At 41.2% G+C, this 19,374-nt stretch overlaps 1 protein-coding gene across 1 annotated transcript in view; it reads right to left on the reverse strand.

The window, feature by feature from the left end:
- The window catches only part of ALK (ALK receptor tyrosine kinase), a 557,631-nt gene that overhangs the window by 454,824 nt on the left and 83,433 nt on the right, over positions 1-19,374 (reverse strand). The window lies entirely within an intron of this gene.

The raw sequence follows: 19,374 nt of genomic DNA on the forward strand, positions 1-19,374 counted from the left end.
TTTTAACAGGATAACATTTAGTAAATGAGGAAAGGTGGTGGTAGAAGGGGCCTTGTGGGTAAAAAAGGAAGGGACCGATGAGGAAGAAGTAGTACATGGGCACTCTCCCTCAAGAAAAGGGTAAAAGGATTTTGAAAATACAAAGTGTAAGATATACTCTGAAACTCTCAGCTATCTTTGCTCTTAAGTTTATGAAGGGAATATTGTCTCAAGACAGTAGTAGGGGTTAGTCCTGCATTATTTTTAGTCACATACCTGAAAATAAGCCATTTGATGGATACAATTTTGATAGTGTTATGGTGCCATCCATTTCTGCTGCTATTGTCTAAAATTAATAATCCCTGTTGATTACAACTAGACAAACTATATGCAATGGGATGGTATATGACTGACCACCACCACCAACATGGATATTTGGTCCTGAAAACACCAGATGTCTCTATTTTTCAGAGCTGCTGAACGCTTGCAACTCCAACGAAAGTCAATGGGAGCCGCAGCTGTATAGTACCTCTGAAAAACTCCAGAGCCAAGGCCTTTATTCAAAGTAAAGCTCCCCAACTCATGTGGGACCAATAGTTCCAATGGATGCTGAGCCACCATCTGCAAACTGCCCTTTTCTAGGGAAAGGAAAATTCAAAAGGACTGTATACAGCTGCTCTTGCTTGCTTCATCCAAACAGTTCCAGCACCGTGGAGCAGAAGTTGACGTGGACATGGCTTGAGAGAATGGTGTAATGGGAATGCTCCATTCTCTATCTGCCAGCTGCACAAGATGTTGAAAACACTAAACGAATGACAGTGGTCTTGTCTTTTGACTTATTTTTATTGTTTATGTCATTAACGCTAATTATTAACCATATTTTGCAATTTCATAGCTCCTCCCACCCAAGGGTCTCAAAACACTTTACAGACATTACATTAGTTGATCTTCACAACACTCTTGCGAGACAAGTAAATATCAAAATCCACATTATCCATCAATAAAATGGGGTTTGTCCAAGGTCACACGAGAGTCAAGGGCAGGTTTGCAAAAAAAGCTTCTACCTAGTCACATATTAATTAAACAGGATGAAACTGATGAAATCATTAAACTCTGAAATAAGTCAAGTCTTCCATTTATCATGTTTCCCACACATGACTGAGGACCAGGCTCTCTGCTGTGATGTTCACTCATAATGTAAATCTGACAGTGCTTCTCCAGACACTTACTCTTTCCAAAAGATTTCTACTTAGTCTCTCCTTGTGCCAATTATGAAAGCGCTGTCTACTTTCCCATGCAAATACTAACATTTCTGCCACTCGTGCATAGTGCCCCTAAAACCAGCTGGTGAAATTAGAGTGCATGTGAAAGAAGGTTGGTAAAAAGGTTGCAACCCTGATGAATTGTCTGTGTATACTTATTCCAATGTGTGGTCAGCCACACAGGATGGAGAAGGGGCATCTTTGTTGCCTCTACTTCTATTTTACAATAACAGACTTAGTAGCAAGCTTAGAAATCCTATTACAGAAATGGGAAAACAGTGCAATGCGTGTGCTTAGTATTGAAGCTTGTCAGTTTGCCAAGGCTCAGGTATCTTGTCAATTTAGTTTAGTTTTCCCCCAACTCTGCCATTAGCAGTCACTCTCCAAAAGGAGATTCATATATACTGTCCCTCTTGGCTCTTTTGTATACAAAATGAGAGTGCTAATACTACTGAGCTTGCACACAAGTTATTACAGTCCTAGGGTACGTCTATACCCAGCCGCTAGTTCGGCGGCTGGCAATCGAAGTTCTGGGTTCGACTTATCGCGTCTTGTCTGGACGCGATAAGTCGAACCCGGAAGTGCTCGCCGTCGACTGCGGTACTCCAGCTAGACGAGAGGAGTACCGCGGAGTCGACGGGGGAGCCTGCCTGCCGCGTGTGGACCGAGGTAAGATCGAACTAAGGTACTTCGAACTTCAGCTATGTTATTCACATAGCTGAAGTTGCGTACCTTAGTTCGATTTGGGGGGTTAGTGTAGACCAAGCCCTAGTCAGACATAGTTGCGGGGAAGCTGTACAGTTCTCTATCATGTCCTACAACCTTGGAGGAAAATCAGAAGACTTGTTAGAATTATGTATCATTTCTGTTAGGAGAGTGACCTATCAAGAGTGCTCCTATCAGGACTTGGGCTCCATTGTGCCAAGCACTATACATACATATTGGTCACATGGCCCCTGCCCTAAATGGTTTACAATCTAAGAGAAGCAACATGCAAGGAGTGGGAGGGATGGGAAGGGATATAACCAAAGGAATACTTAAGTACCACAGGCAGTAGTAGTTTTGGTGGTTCACTAGGTGGCATTTTTTTCTCTGTATTGCTGCCAAACTAAAATCCCAGCATGGCATAAGGGGTACTGTGGTGTAGGAAATGTCACCTTCCAGAGTTAAACTGAGCTCCTGACCGTTAAAGAAATCCCAGAGCACTTATTTTCAAAACTGGAGTATTAACCCCGGTCCCCCAGCCAAATTCCACGTTCAGTAATTATCTACTACCTCCGATCATTGTGTATCATTGCCATACATTATTAGGCTATGGCTACACTAGAGAGCCACTCTAAGCTTACGGGAGAACTCTTCTGTTCACTTAATTACTCCAGCTCCCCTGAATGGCAGTAGCTATGGATTTGTCTACACTAGCACTTTTGTTGGCAAAACTTTTGTCGGTCAGGGGTGTGGGGGGGCAAAACAAAACAAAAACACTCCCTGACCAACAAGTTACACCAACAAAAGCGCCAGTGTGGAAAGTGCTGTGACAACAGGAGAGCATCTCCCTCCGATATAGCTATTGCTGCTCATTGGGGATGGTTTAATTATGCTGGCAAGAGAGCTCTCTCCCGTTGGTATAGAGCGGCTACACAGGAGACCTTATAGCAGTGCAGCTGTGGCGGTACAGCTATGCCACTGTAAGGTCTGTAGCATAGACTACTTCTCCCACTGACATAGGCTCTCCTGCTGACATAGCGCTGTCCACACTGGTGCTTATGTCAACGTAACTTACATCACTCAGGGCGGGGGATGGTTTATTCACACCCCTGAGTGACATAAGTAATGCGGACCTACCCTGCACTGTAGACAAAGCCTAACCAGCTGCTGCATTCCACTCCACAGGTGGCTGCATTTCAGTGACCATGGGGGGAAAGGATTCTTGATTATGCATAGTTTGTAAGGAGCTTAGATGTTGCTTAGAAATGCAAGCTGTATTGTTATTAAGGCATGTGGTTTGTCATAGAAAAGAAATGGGGTGGAAAATTTTTTTAAAAGATTTATACTTGCCAAAAGAATGCAAAAAACTCTTTTGAGTTTAATTGAATCACTCCTCACCAACAGCACACATTTTTAAAATAGAGATATCACCTATATATTAGTGGGTTTTTAAAAAACAATCATATTAAACTCAAATAGGAAAAACCAGTAATATGTTTATGATGTTAATAAATTGTAAAAATGCTAGTATGTCTTGTTTTGATCAAGCTTGTTATTCATTTCTTAATGACATGATTTCAGATCTTTCTTGTCATCTTTAATCATATCTACATATAAAGAAAAGGAATGCTCTGTAGAAGTGCTGTATGTTGGTATGACTTAGGAAGATAGTCCTGTATCAGTTACACTTGAGTCATGATTAGAAGGTTTCTAGCTCTTATGGTTATAAAAACCTAATTCCTCTCCCTACCTGTCCTCATCCCCCCATGAAAGCTAAAGGAGCGGCGTAGAGGGTTGTTGAACAGCCATGACTTTTTATTTGACTTGCAAAACTAAAGGAGTCTCACAATCCATGACAGTGTGGGGGGGGGAAAGACCAGCCTTGGCTACAAGCAGCTTCCATCTGTGGATATCCACAGAGAACTATGAGAAACAGGGTAGAGGAAAAGAACACTACCATAATTTAAATTCATAACACAGAAAATATGAACACATTTGATTGTTTTGTGCAGTCTTTAGTGCCTGGGAGCACAACTCATAATAATTTAACAGCAAACAATATAAGATTTATGGTAATAATTTAGCATCTCTTAAGCAAGAATTTGGCTTACCCATCTCGTATGTATGTAAAACTAAAACCTGAAACAACAAACAAGAGAAGATGAAACTACAGAGGTGTTTACTAGCAACTTCAAGAGAGATCAGCTTTGTTCAAGCCCAAATGCAGGGATTTACCAACCCTAAGAGGAATCACTTTAAAAACATTTGTACAGTGCTGTATTTTACATGACACTATTAAAAAAAAATGAATAAAAATGCTTACACATTTGTTTTAATGCACACAGTTTTTTGGGATGGTGACAAGTTAAAAATGTGTCGTGTTTTATTAGGCCAACTTCTGTTAATGAAAGAGACAAGCTTTTGAACTACAAAGAGCTCTTCTTTAGCTCTCTGTAGCTCGAAAGCTCATCTCTTTCACCCACAGAAGTTGGTCCAATAAAAAATATTACCTCACCTACCTTGTCTCTCTAATATCCTGGGACCAACATGGCTCCACCACCACTACAAACAACCTTATTTTACCCAAACAACAGAGCATGGCATGTAATCTCATCTGATTCTGAAGGACTACACTAGGGAATAACCCTAATTCAGCAGTCAGCAAACCCCAGCTTGTCTTTGTGTACACTTGGGAGTCTATACTGGTGTGGCGACACCAATTGCTGAATCAGGGCATTTCCCAAATTAAGACAAGGCCTAATTGTAAGTGAAAATGACCAATCACTTAATGCAAAGCTGAAGAAATGTGATTCCTGTAACTTTAAAACAGCTCTTAAGTGATAATTTTACTGGGCTTGATTCTGAACTCACATTACCAATACCATCAGTGACAGTGCAAACATTACCCTGTCTGCTCTGCCAAAAGAGCTTCAACTCTGTTTTTTCAGGGACCACTACAGGAGGTGAGAGGTGATAAGAGTTCAGTCTTCATGGTTCATTCAGGCCTTGACCCAAAGCCAAGTGAAATCAATGTAACGATCCTTATTGACTTTTATGAGCTCTGGATCAATCTCTTAAGTCCTTGGCCTCTCTACCAAGACTTAACAAGAGGGCCAATTAGTATCTATTTGATAATAAGAACTAGGCTGAGACCACCAATTCATTTTACATAGACAGCAAAAGTCAAAGGGTAAAGACTTTTGAACACTTCTACTGTAACCGACTGAATAAACGTGTTGTGCTCTCCACTAATGACTAGTCTGCATAAAGGATAAGAGCCTCCTACCACTACTACCTAATTGAATTATTCCTTTCTTTCAAGTGGTAGAGACATGCTTTGGCACTGAATGCTCAGGGTTCGGTACCAGTTGATGACCCATAGAGTGGAGACAAGGGCTGTTTCAAATCTGGCTTTCATGAGTGTAACAGTGCCTTGGTGGTAAAAAGTTCTATGTATCATCAGTCCCCTCTGCTATCTAGTCCCTCTCACCTAAAGTCTATTTTATGGTGAACAGATAAATAATAAATCTCCATGTTCATGCTAACTCACTCTCTTTGTTCTCATTCTGTCCCTGTTCTTCAATCTGCTGTGCAAGGACAAACCAATGATGGCAAATATCACTTGAAAGTAAGTTATGCAGCAGAGACAGTTTTTCCAGTGCAACTGACATGAATATTTGAATCCAAGGTCAGGGATTAATCATTCGTCAGTAAAGATCCTCACAGTTTGCCATTGTTTCAGAAAGCCAAAAGCTTACAAGTCTTGTATTTGGTTTACCTTGAAACATGCAAAATGAGAGTTTTAAAAAAACCAAAAACACCACTATATGCAAACTGTTCAGTAGTTTTTGCCTAAGCACAAAATGATTTCACCGTCTTCATTTGCTTCCAATCGTATCACTCCCTGCTGCCCCGCTTGACACTTTTGACAATATTGTCAATGAAATATCTCAATGAAAAGGTACGTGCCTCCAAAACATTTATATCTGCTATATTATAGCCCACAAAAGCTTATGCCCAAATAAATTTGTTAGTCTCTAAGGTGCCACAAGGACTCCTCGTTGTTTTTTCTAGAGATACTTGTATTTCCCCACTGAAATACAGAGAGTGATGTAGTGCTGCGATCTATTACAATTTATGAACAAATGGGAAGGACAAAAATAAAGGAACAGTTTAGGTCATTTAAATAAAAATAAAGGACTTGTGGGATCTTTTCAGATGAGGTGGGGGAGTTGCATTGTATGTAAGAGAGGAGTATGACTGCTCAGAGCTCCGGTATGAAACTGCAGAAAAACCTGAGAGTCTCTGGATAAAGTTGAGAAGTGCGAGCAACAAGGGTGATGTCGTGGTCGGAGTCGTGGTCGGAGTCTGCTATAGACCACCAGACCAGGGGGATGAGGTGGACGAGGCTTTCTTCCAGCAACTAGCAGAAGTTGCTAGATCGCAGGCCCTGGTTCTCATGGGAGACTTTAATCACCCTGATATCTGCTGGGAGAGCAATACAGCGGTGCACAGACAATCCAGGAAGTTTTTGGAAAGTGTAGGGGACAATTTCCTGGTGCAAGTGCTGGAGGAACCAACTAGGGGCAGAGCTTTTCTTGACCTGCTGCTCACAAACAGGGAAGAATTAGTAGGGGAAGCAAAAGTGGATGGGAACCTGGGAGGCAGTGACCATGAGATGGTCGAGTTCAGGATCCTGACACAAGGAAGAAAAGAGAGCAGCAGAATACGGACCCTGGACTTCAGCAAAGCTGACTTTGACTCCCTCAGGGAACAGATGGGCAGGATCCCCTGGGAGAATAACATGAAGGGCAAAGGGGTCCAGGAGAGCTGACTGTATTTTAAAGAATCCTTATTGCGGTTGCAGGAACAAACCATCCAACGTGTAGAAAGAATAGTAAATATGACAGGCAACCAGCTTGGCTTAACAGTGAAATCCTTGCTGACCTTAAACGCAAAAAAGAAGCTTACAAGAAGTGGAAGATTGGACAAATGACCAGGGAGGAGTATAAAAATATCGCTCAGGCATGCAAGAGTGAAATCAGGAAGGCCAAATCACACTTGGAGTTGCAGCTAGCAAGAGATGTTAAGAGTAACAAGAAGGATTTCTTCAGGTATGTTAGCAACAAGAAGAAAGTCAAGGAAAGTGTGGGCCCCTTACTGAATGAGGGAGGCAACCTAGTGACAGAGGATGTGGAAAACGCTAATGTACTCAATGCTTTTTTTGCCTCTGTCTTCACAAACAAGGTCAGCTCCCAGACTGCTGGACTGGGCAGCACAGTATGGGGAGGAGGTGACCAGCCCTCCGTGGAGAAAGAAGTGGTTCAGGACTATTTAGAAAAACTGGATGAGCACAAATCCATGGGGCCGGATACGCTGCATCCGAGGGTGCTAAAGGAGTTGGCGGATGTGATTGCGGAGCCATTGGCCATCATCTTTGAAAACTCATGGCGATCGGGGGAGGTCCCGGATGACTGGAAAAAGGCTAATGTAGTGCCCATCTTTAAAAAAGGGAAGAAGGAGGATCCGGGGAACTACAGGCCAGTCAGCCTCACCTCAGTCCCTGGAAAAATCATGGAGCAGGTCCTCAAGGAATCAATTATGAAACACTTAGAGGAGAGGAAAGTGATCAGGAACAGTCAGCATGGATTCACCAAGGGGAAGTCGTGCCTGACTAACCTAATTGCCTTCTATGAGGAGATAACTGGCTCTGTGGATGAGGGGAAAGCAGTGGATGTGTTATTCCTTGACTTTAGCAAAGCTTTTGATACGGTCTCCCACAGTATTCTTGCCGCCAAGTTAAAGAAGTATGGGCTGGATGAATGGACTGTAAGGTGGATAGAAAGCTGGCTAGATGGTCGGGCTCAACGGGTAGTGATCAACGGCTCCATGTCTAGTTGGCAGCCGGTTTCAAGCGGAGTGCCCCAAGGGTCGGTCCTGGGGCCAGTTTTGTTTAATATCTTTATTAATGATCTGGAGGATGGTGTGGACTGCACTCTCAGCAAGTTTGCAGATGACACTAAACTGGGAGGCGTGGTAGATACGCTGGAGGGTAGGGATCAGATACAGAGGGACCTAGACAAATTAGAGGATTGGGCCAAAAAAAACCTGATGAGGTTCAACAAGGACAAGTGCAGAGTCCTGCACTTGGGACGGAAGAATCCTATGCACTGCTACAGACTAGGGACCGAATGGCTAGGTAGCAGTTCTACAGAAAAGGACCTAGGGGTCACAGTGGACGAGAAGCTGGATATGAGTCAACAGTGTGCTCTTGTTGCCAAGAAGGCTAATGGCATTTTGGGCTGTATAAGTAGGGGCATTGCCAGCAGATCGAGGAACGTGATCGTTCCCCTTTATTCGACATTGGTGAGGCCTCACCTGGAGTACTGTGTCCAGTTTTGGGCCCCACACTACAAGAAGGATGTGGAAATACTGGAAAGAGTCCAGCAGAGGGCAACAAAAATGATTAGGGGTCTGGAGCACATGACTTATGAGGAGAGGCTGAGGGAACTGGGATTGTTTAGTCTCCAGAAGAGAAGAATGAGGGGGGATTTGATAGCTGCTTTCAACTACCTGAGGGGGGGTTCCAAAGAGGATGGAGCTCGGCTGTTCTCAGTAGTGGCAGATGACAGAACAAGGAACAATGGTCTCAAGTTGCAGTGGGGGAGGTCTAGGTTGGATATTAGGAAACACTATTTCACTAGGAGGGTGGTGAAGCACTGGAATGCTTTACCTAGGGAGATGGTGGAATATCCTTCCTTGGAGGTTTTTAAGGCCCGGCTTGACAAAGCCCTGGCTGGGATGATTTAGTTGGGAATTGGTCCTGCTTTGAGCAGGGGGTTGGACTAGATGACCTCCTGAGGTCCCTTCCAACCCTGATATTCTATGATTCTATGATTCCCGTTATGGCCAATCCAGTAGAAAGCAAGGTGGACTTCAAAACGTATCCATTAGATAGGAAATAATTCCAGTAACTATTGCTTCTTAGAGTCAGTTTTGTATGGCTAGTAATACACAGTTTAATGCATGTGACCATGTTTTCCACTAGTGACTTGTACCAGCAACTGTAACACCTTACTACTTATTCATAGCTAAAGTAGTTCTCTTTTAGCTCAAGTGGTACCATACCCGTCTTTTTTGTGCTCTTGGCCTCAAGCCTCACTGGCAAGCATGGTGTCTGAACATGAATGGGGCCATGGTGTATTACAAATGAAAGATAACTCCAAGCAAAACACATCATAAGTATGACACATTCTTTGTAGTAGGAAACTAGACTGGGTCTGGAAATGTTGTTTTCAATTAAGCCACCTTTTCTGGTGGGAAAATTTTTCTGTGAAAAAATTTCGACCAGCCCTGTAGGAAACATGGAAGGAATAGTTGACTTGGCTTCTTTAGACCGAAGTAGAAGGCCACAAGGCTTCCCCATTCGGTTGCTCAAGAGAGATTATGTTTTTCCTTTCCGTATTTAGACACAAACTTGAAAATAGGCTCATTTCATACACAACCAAGCTACATTTTCCAGTAAAAACAATCCTATCTACAAATAAAAGGCAACTTCCAATTTTTTTTTTTAAATGTCAATTTTCATAGATTGTCAATATAAAGTTAGCCATTCCATGAAATCAGGGGAAACTTACATTTGAATGGGAGAGAATTGCCCAAAATATAACAATGGGCATTTTGAAGAGAGATTTCAGGGATTCATTTTCACCACTTTTGCACAGCTCTCTGGATCCCATCCTGGAAAGCCCTTAGGCATGTGTTAATTCATCCCTATTCAAGGCACTTAAGCACATGCTCAAGTGCTATCTTGAATAGGGATGCTTTCTGAATTGGGGCCTCAGACAGCAACAATGAGAAACTCATGAAGAAATTGCTGGCTCTCCTGTTTAATGAATTAATTTAATATCTAACACAATAAAAGTCAGATGATCTAATGTGGCATTAATACAAATACAATATGTATAGGGGAATCTATTGTCATGTAGTCATTCATTGATTTGTCATTAAAGAGTACCACTTATAAGTTATTTAAGTGAGTTGCTGCATTTTTTTTTAAAACAAGTGGAAATAATATGCAACTGATACTCTGCCAGACTCCTACTGTCTACAGAAGCAATGCCAACAAGATGCATTTCTTAGATTAGGTTGAACACAGTGATGTTGTCGTCCTTGGAAAGTCAAAGACCATGGGGTTCAAAACTGGGTGCCTAAAATTGCCACCTAAATTAATATTTAGATGCTTAAATAAATGGCCTGATCACAGCCCCCCCGTTTCCTCCTTGCCTTGGGGGTGCTCAACCCCCACCCCACCCCTGCTCTGCCCCTTCCCACCCCTGCTCTGCCCCAAGCGCCACCTCTGCCTGCCCAGTTCCGCCCCCTCCCCAAAGTGTGCCCCATCCCTGCTCATCCCCTGCACACTGCAGAATAGCTGATCACGGTGGGCAGGAGGTGCTGGGAGGGAGGGGGAGGTGTTGATCGGCAGGGCCTCTGGCGGGCAGGAGACACTGGCTGCCAGTGAATATGAAAGCACCCGCTAACATTTTTTTCCCAGAAATGCTGAGCACCCATAGCTTTAACTAGTATCAATAGGAGTTGTAGGAGCTCAGTGCCTCTGAAAAATCAGGCCACGTAGTCCCCAGTCCTACAAACATATATGCATGTGCTTAACTCTTACTACTGTAAGTAGTCTCATTAAGTTCAATGGGATCATTCACAGCTGTAAAGTTAAGCATGTGTGTAAGTGTTGCAGGATCAGGCCTTATTTAGGTGTCTACGGTTGGGCACCCAAGTTTGAAAATTTTGGACACAGTGTCCCAATAGTACTACTATACAGTAGTAAGTGTACATCTGATGTAGCTCAAGTTCCACCCCAAACTAACTAACAAATCAGTAGACTGGATCAGCCACCTAACAAAACTATCTTAACCTTTCAAGTTTGCCAACTTGGAGCCACACAATCTCCTCTCACATGAAAATAAATGCAAGGGAAAGGAAAAAACAAAGCCCATAGTCACAATAATTACTTGTCTGTGTATATAGGATATGGTGAAGGCTATGAACATAACAGTAAATAAAATACTGGTACAGAACAGATTTTCCCTCCATACTTCTCTTCAAAACCTTCTCTCCCTATCTCTTAGATTGGCAACACTGTTATAATCTGGCCAAGTAAACACCAGCAAGTCAGAAAGCAAGTGCAAGATCCAGCAAACAGATCAGTGCACAAGGATCCCGACTCTCTTGCAGAATCCCACTGAACTCAATGGAATTCCATACAGAAGCTAGGATTCAGAGATTTTTATTTTAATGCCTGGTGGTACCATGGTGACTATCAAGTTTAATTCCTTCAAAACACAGGCCATAGAACATTACCCAGTCATTTCAGCATCAAGCCCAAAAACTTCTTTGAACCATATCATATTTTAGAAAGACATCCAGTCTTCGTTTACAGGCAAAGTGCTGGAAAATCCACCACATCTCTAACTATTGGAACAATTTACCTAACTACCCTGTTAAAAATTTGTACCTTTTTTCTAGTCTAAATATGTCTAGCTTCAGCTTCCAACAACTGGGATCTTAACATGCCTTTTCTTATTAGGTTTAAGAGTCAACTACTATCAGAAATCTTTTTCTCGTGTAGATGTGATCAAGTCACCTGTACACCCCCTCCTGGATAAATTTTCTAGCTTCTTACTTCTGTCACTATAAGATATCTTTTCCAGAGATCACATCTTTCTTGCAGCAGTTTTCTGAAGCCTTTCCTAATTTTCTACATTCTTCTTGAAGTGTGGATGCCGGAACTGAACACAGTGTTCCAGTAACATTCTCACTAATACCTTATATAGGGGTAATACCACCTTCTTATTCCTACTTGATATTCCCCTGCTTATGCATCCAAGGATCGCATTCACAATCCTAGCTACAGCATTAAACTGGAAGCTCATCTACCATGATCCCCAAGTCTTTTTCAGGGTCACTGCATTCCAGGATATTTTCTCCCATCATCTCAGTGTGACCAACATTCTTTGTTCCTAAATGCATGATCTTGCATTTGGCAGTGTTAAAATGCAGATTGTTCAAAGTTGTCCCTACCAAGCAATCCAGGTTGATCTGTGTAATTGACTAGTCCCCATTGTTATTTCAACAAATTTTTGAGCGTCATCTGCAAATTTTACCAGCAATGGTTTTATATTTTCTTCCAGGCCAGATCATTGATAGAAATATTGAATAGAATTAGGCTGAGAACAGATCTCTGTGGAACCCCACTAGAAACACCCCTACAGGATGATTATTGCCCGTGGACAATTACTTTTTGACATTTATCAGTTCCCAGCTTTTTAATATGGGCTACACTGATTTTGTATAGTGCTAATAATATATATACACACACACCCCAGAATGGTTTGTTGAATTAGGCCAAATGCCTTTCAGAAGTCCAAATTCATAAACAAAAAGTGATATCAAGTTTGATTGAAAGACCTACTTTCCATAAAACCATATTGACTGGCATTAATTATACTGATCTGTTTGAGGAACTGAACCCCAACTAGTAGCATAATGTGAGATTTTCAGAAGTTCTAAGTGATTTAGGAGTGGAAGTCTAATGGATTTTCAATGGCACTTAAATTCCTAAATCACTCAGGGGCTTTTGAAAAAAATCCCATCCTTATTTGTTTATCCACCCAATCAACTAAGGAAATCTGCTCTAAATACAGGATTCAAGCAATTATATATCAAATAAGATTAACAATGTAAATCTCTACTTGTGACTAACATAAGGATGAATGACTCAGTATCCTAGGCTCTTACCCAACAGGATCAAGAAACAAATTTACCACCATCTACTAGGAAATGATCAAGCAAAACTAAGAACACCCATGCAACCAGTACAGATTTCATCATTTCAGCAGCCAATTTCATTCAGGGTGTAAAAAAATTACTGGAATAGACAAGCCAATATTAAGCAAAAAGCTTGCTGAATATATACCAAGAGCCAATTTAGAGCCTATCAGCCAAGCAAATGACAAGATTGTAGTCTTAAAATTATAGTAAGAAGAAATGGATAGTGAAACCCAGGAAGGCACAATGACCTATAACAAAAGAATGGGTTCATTTAGCACCGTTTTCTTTTTAGCCGTACGGAATTTTTTTTTTTTTTAAATCATAAGAATGAAGTTTCAGGAGTGGACACATTTACTCTTCACATGCATTGCCTCAACGCCGTGTGAAGAAACCAAAGCTGCAGACCTTGATTTTCAATATTCATAGCCATTCACCTCTGTCTTTTCACAATTCAGTCAGGATGTAAGAAGAGAAAGGAAGCAGCTATTGTGGACTATGATATTATGAGGCATTGTAAAAAGTAAGTGATGCTCTGTGCACTGGTGAGGGATGATGTGATATTGCTTGAGATTCCATAGAAATGGGTAGCACTGTAAATCTAAAGCCTGGCCCTGCATGAGTACTCACATGAGCTGACCCACTGAGGTCAGTGGAACCATTTGCCTGAGTTAATGGTTTGCAGGATAAGGCTCCTACAAACTGCTGTATACAAATTTTAGGCATGTTTAGGACTCAGTCCAAATCCTGGTGAAATCAAATGAAGGACTCCATTGACTTCAACAGCAGTCGGATCAGGCCCTTGAGCACTTATGCAACATACCAAGTGGCAGACATGGAGGTTTAAATGCACTATTTGTCCACAGAACAGGTACTGTAATGACAGCAGCCGAGTGCTTTGAAACACCCGTAATGTAATTCAGCTTTGTTGTGGCAGTTGCACCTTGTGATGCAAACTAACTGTTCTCTCTTTGCATGTTAGATTTTTTACCTCTTTTTTGAGGCTGCTAAGAAGAGTATCATAGTGCCAGCTGTTGTGGTAGCTTATGGGATGATAAAGACACAAAACTAGGCATGGAAAGACCTATGTTATCATCCCAATTCTGCCACAAACAGGTTACTTAGGGCCTGATTCAAAGTCAATTGAAGTCTATGAAAAGACTCCCATGGGCTTTGGATCAAGACCTTAGGTCTGGTTTACATTAAAAATTAGATTGACCAAGCTACATCATTCAGGGCTGTGAAAAATTTTGCACCCTGAGCACCATAGTTAGATTGACATAACTACCGAGATAGATGAAGCAAGGTCGATGGAGGAATTCTTCCATCATCCTAGCTACCACCTCTCAGGAGTGGTGGATTAACTACACTGATGGAAAAACACTATGTGTCACAGCTGCACTGCTGTGGCTGACCAGTTGTAGCAGTTGAGGTGTACACACAGCCTTACTAACTGATCTATCTTCCAGTGAAGTCAGCAGAAAAGCTCCCCATTAACTTCAGCAGGAGTTGGATTGGGCCTTTAACCTCTCTGTGCCTCATTTCTCTTCGGCTCCACCTGTAAAATAGGAACATACCAAGTCCAACCACATTGTACTTGAATGCCTAATATTTTATGTGCGGCATGTCCACTAGCCACTAGACTGAGTGGCAGCTCTTTTACATAGGCTACTGAACAGCCACCAGACAGTAATGATTTCCATTCACTATTGGCCTGGCCTGCTACCATACTTACAATTTAGAAGTGAAAGGCTCTGGATTTTATTACCAATAGACTGAGCCATCCAGCCTTCCTAAATGCATATTTCTATTTTGGATTCCAATATTCTTCTAGATTTATTCAACAATTCGTATTGTTTTATTTCCATCCTCTCTGTGCATTTACTGGCGGGAAGTTATCATGCTGTTATCAAATTGCAAATAAAGTCAGGATATTGGATCACAGCCTGCAGAACTCATCAGATGTAACAATTCAGGGAGAACTCTGTAGCACAGATTGGAAAAAGATGACAGAATTTTGATGAAAAATATAGCAAATACAATGTATCCCTAGTACAATACCATAATCTTTCATAAAGGACCAATCATATTTAGAATACAGTCCACAAAAGTGATTCTCAGCATTTTCAAGCAATTGTACCAGTCCATCAGACTAACAGCTTGGCTGCACCAGCCAGCACTTAAGTTTAAAGTTTCACCCATATTGCACTCAATGGGATATTTCGGTGCACAGAGACTGCAAAAATCAGGTCAAAAATGCACTTTCAGATTAACCTAACCGGTCACTTATGTAATTTTCCTGACAATTAAAAAAAAATACCCTAAAGATGTGAATTGTTAGTGCTGAATTTACATCTCTGGAAGTAGAAATTATCTATTGAACCACACAAAAGTTAGATGATGGGAAGCAGCAGTGCCAGCTTCCTCCACCCTCTTCTTATACTACTTCTAAACCATAGATCTCAAAATTATTTAGAAAGATGGGTCAATATCACCATTTTACAAAAAAGAGGGAAACTGAGGCCTATAGAGAAAAAGTGACTTGAGTCAGTAGCAGAGATGGGAATAGAATGCAGGACGTCTGGTTACCAACTTGAGTGCCTTATCCACTGGTCCATATAGGCAGCCATCCTGCCAATGTACCTCAGTCCTGACCATGTGTGGCAAGAGTTCTGAAAGAACTCAAATATGAAATAGCAAAACTACTAACAGTAACTTATCAGTTAAATCAGACTCTGTACCAGATGACTGGAGGACAGATAATGTGATGTCGATTTAAAAAACACTGCTCCAGAGGTGATTCTGCCAATTACAGACCAGTAAACCCAACTTCAGTAAAGAACAGAATTATCAGACACCTAGATGAACACAACATATTGGGGCCAAGTCAACACAGCTTTTGTAAAGGGAAATTATGCCTAATGAAACTATTAGAATTCTTGGAGGTTGTCAACAAGCATGTGGGCACAGGTGATCCAGGGGACATAATGAATATTGACTTTCAGAAAGCCTTTGTCATGGTCCCACATCAAAGGCTCTTAAGCAAAGTAATCAATCATGGGATCAGCAACTGGTTAAAAAGATAGGAAACAAAGAGTAGGAATAAACTATCAGTTTTCACAGTGGAAAGAGGTAAATGGTGGGGTCCCACCAAAGAATGGGACAAGTGCTGTTCAACATATTCATAAATGATCTGGAAAAAGGGGTAAGCAGGGAGGTGGCAAAGTTAACTATCTTGAGTAATTTTGTATCATCCGCTAAGTCCACAGCTGACTGAAGACTTACAAAAGGCTCTCAAAGAACTTGGTGACTGGGCAACAAAATGGCAGATGAAATTTAATGTTGATAAATGTAAAGTAATGCACATTGGAAAATATAATCCCAACTATATATACACAAAATGATGGGATCTAAATAAGCTGTTACCACTTGAGAAAGATGTTGGATTCATCGTGGATAGTTCTTTGAAAACATCTGCTCAATGTGCAGCAGCAGTCAAAAAAAGCTAACAAAGTTAGGAACCATTAGGAAAGGAATAGATAATAAGACAATAAATATCAAAACACCATTATATAAAGCTATAGTATGCGCACACCTTGAATACTATGCACAGTTCTGCTCCCCCCCAATAAAAAAAAAAATTAGAATTGGAAAAGATGCAGAGAAAGGCAACAAAAATGATTAGGGGTATGGAACACCTTCTATATGGAGAGAGATTAAAAAGAGATGACTGTGGGGCAATATGATAGATGTCTCTAAAATCATGAATGGTGTGGAGAGCGTAAATAAGGAAGGGTTATTTACCCATAACACAGGAACCAGGGGTCACTCAATAAAAACAACAGGCAGCACGTTTAAAACAAACAAAGAAGTATTTCTTCACATAATACACAGTCAACCTGTAGAACTCATTGCAAGGGGATGTTGTGAAGGCCAAAAATATACGTGGGTTCAGAAGAGAATTAGATAAACTCATGGAGGATAGGTCCATCAATGGCTATTAGCCAAGATGGTCACAGATGCAACACCATGCTCTCGATGTCACTAAGCATCTGACTGCCAGAAGCTGGGACCAGAAAATAGGGGATGGATCATACAATAAATTTCCCTGTTCTGTTCATTCCCTCCAAAGCATCTGGCACCAGCTCCTGTTGGAAGACCCAATATAGCTATTCTTATTTTCTTTTGTTCTTTACAGATGAGCTAATAGGGCTTATGCTAGCACTAAATTGGGCTTTAGCTGTGTGGCCAACTTCCATGACCATCCCGACAGACTCCTTATCAGGGCTGTGGGCAATTTACAGTGGTAAGTCTAACAGCAGAAATGATATTCTTAATGAAGTATTGCTGCAAACAACTAAATTTGCACAATTAGATATAACCATAGTGATGGCATGGATCCCAGTGCACGTAGAGATAGCAGGCAACAAATTAGTGAACAAATAGGTAATTAATATGAATACGTTGACCTAAGAATCCTCCTAAGTAAACTGGAATTTAAACACCTAATCAAAAATGAACTAAGGAAGGAATGGCAAGAACTGTGGGCAAATGAGACAAAGGGGAAAAAATTCCAAGAAATATGCCCTACAGTTGATAAAATTAATATAATCAAAAGGTCCTGAAAACAAGAGTGAAGTGGCTAGTTAGAATTCTAACAGGGCATTGTGGATTAAATAGTAATTTATTTCTAATTAATTTCTCATAACACAAGAACTAGGGGTCACCAAATGAAATAAATAGGCAGCCGGTTTAAAACAAATAAAAGGAAGTATTTCTTCACACAACACACAGTTAACCTATGGAACTCCTTGCCAAGAGATGTTGTGAAGGCCAAGACCATAACAGGGTTCAAAAAAGAACTAGATAAATTCATGGAGGATAGGTCCATCAATGGTTATTCGCCAGGATGGGCAGGAATGGTGTCCCTACCCTCTGTTTGTCAGAAGCTGGGAATGAGTGACAGGGGATGGGATCACTTGATGATTACCTGTTCTGTTCATTCCCTTTGGGGCACCTGGCACTGGCTACTGTCTGAAGACAGGATACGGGGCTAGATGGGCCTTTGGTCTGACCCAGTAGGGCTGTTCTTATATTCTCTTATCTAATTAACATGCACAAAAATGGATTATGAGCAACACATAAGGTCCAGGAAATGATAGATCATATCCTTTGATATTATAAAGGCTGTACGCGTGAAAGGAGATGTTTCTATAGAAAACTCAGAGGCCTTAAAATAACAGAAATTTCTTTATAATATGTATCAAAAATACAAGGAAAATGAGCCCCAACCCCAACAAAAGGCTCTTTAAGAACACCAGGAAAGGTGAGAGACTAAATCATGAAAAAGTACAGTACATGGCGGTCCTAGACTCAGAAAGCGAATCAGCTATGCCAAAAAAAAACAAAGAAAGAAGAAGAAGAAAGGGGCTGCAGGAAAGGAGTCTGCAGTCACTATGAGAACAGAGAGGTGTGGAGGAAGAAAAGCTAGCGGGAGGAGAGGAAGAATAAGCTCTTGGCTCCTAGCCCTGAAAGAAGGGTCATCCCAGAGAAATTACAGGGAAGAGAGCCTGACAAGAGCTGGGTAGGAAGAAGCTCAGGGAAACAGCAACAAGGAGTGGGACAGTGAAGACCTTGGCTGCTGGTTATAGGGTCCCTAGGCTGGAACCCAGTGTAGTGGGAGGGCCCAGGTTTCCCTGCCAGCCACCGACGGGAGTCCAAAGAAGTGGACAAGGACATTAGAAAGCCCTGAGGCAAATGTGTGAGGACCAGAGACCTGGAATTGGGGCCAAAGACTCTCTTGTGAAGACATTGAACTGTTTTGCATTGGGCTGTTACTTCAGAAGGGGTGGACATTAATATTGTGAGCTGGCCAGAGGGAAGAGTTATGGAAGAGAGACAACCACAGCAAAGGAGCGACTGTCAGCAGGGGGAAAGAAAATGAAAAACAGCTGCCACCCCACACCTGGCCACGACAGCATTGGAGATCCAGACATGCAATCAAGGTCCTAGTGCACAAAAATCAAAGTGAAACTGACCAGTTTATTTTCATAGTACACTGAAAGAAATATAAAAAAGTAAACAGAGATAGTGGAAATAAAAGTAATTGTATTTTTATAGCATCTTGCCTTTTTTTTTAAAAAAAAAAATCAAAATAAACTTTTTAATGTGCTTTCACTTACTAAAATAATATAGTAAATTATTGAAACTGAAAATTTTCATTTTTCAAATATATTACTTCGAGCTTGACAGTCTCTCATTAATACTGCAAATGAGCTAGGCACAAACAATGAGAGAACTCCAGGGAAGTGAAATTAGCCTGGGTTAAGTAATAAGCAGTAATGGCAAATACCTAAATGGATCAAGATGCATAATAAGCGCATGTATCAGAAATAGAAAGAACAAAGTGGATCATATTTCAAGGGGAAGGAGAATTAGAGAACAAGGAGAGGAAGGCCAGGAAAAAAATATAGTATTTTTCCCATTACTACAGGACCGTATCTAGAGGTTGTATATCAACGAAGAAGGCAGTTAGAATATTACAGAATGGAAATAAAATCTGTAAAATATATGCAGCGTTACTCAA

The sequence above is a fragment of the Emys orbicularis genome, chromosome 3 (genome assembly GCF_028017835.1).
Source record: "Emys orbicularis isolate rEmyOrb1 chromosome 3, rEmyOrb1.hap1, whole genome shotgun sequence".
In the NCBI taxonomy this organism is placed as follows: Eukaryota; Metazoa; Chordata; order Testudines; family Emydidae; genus Emys; species Emys orbicularis.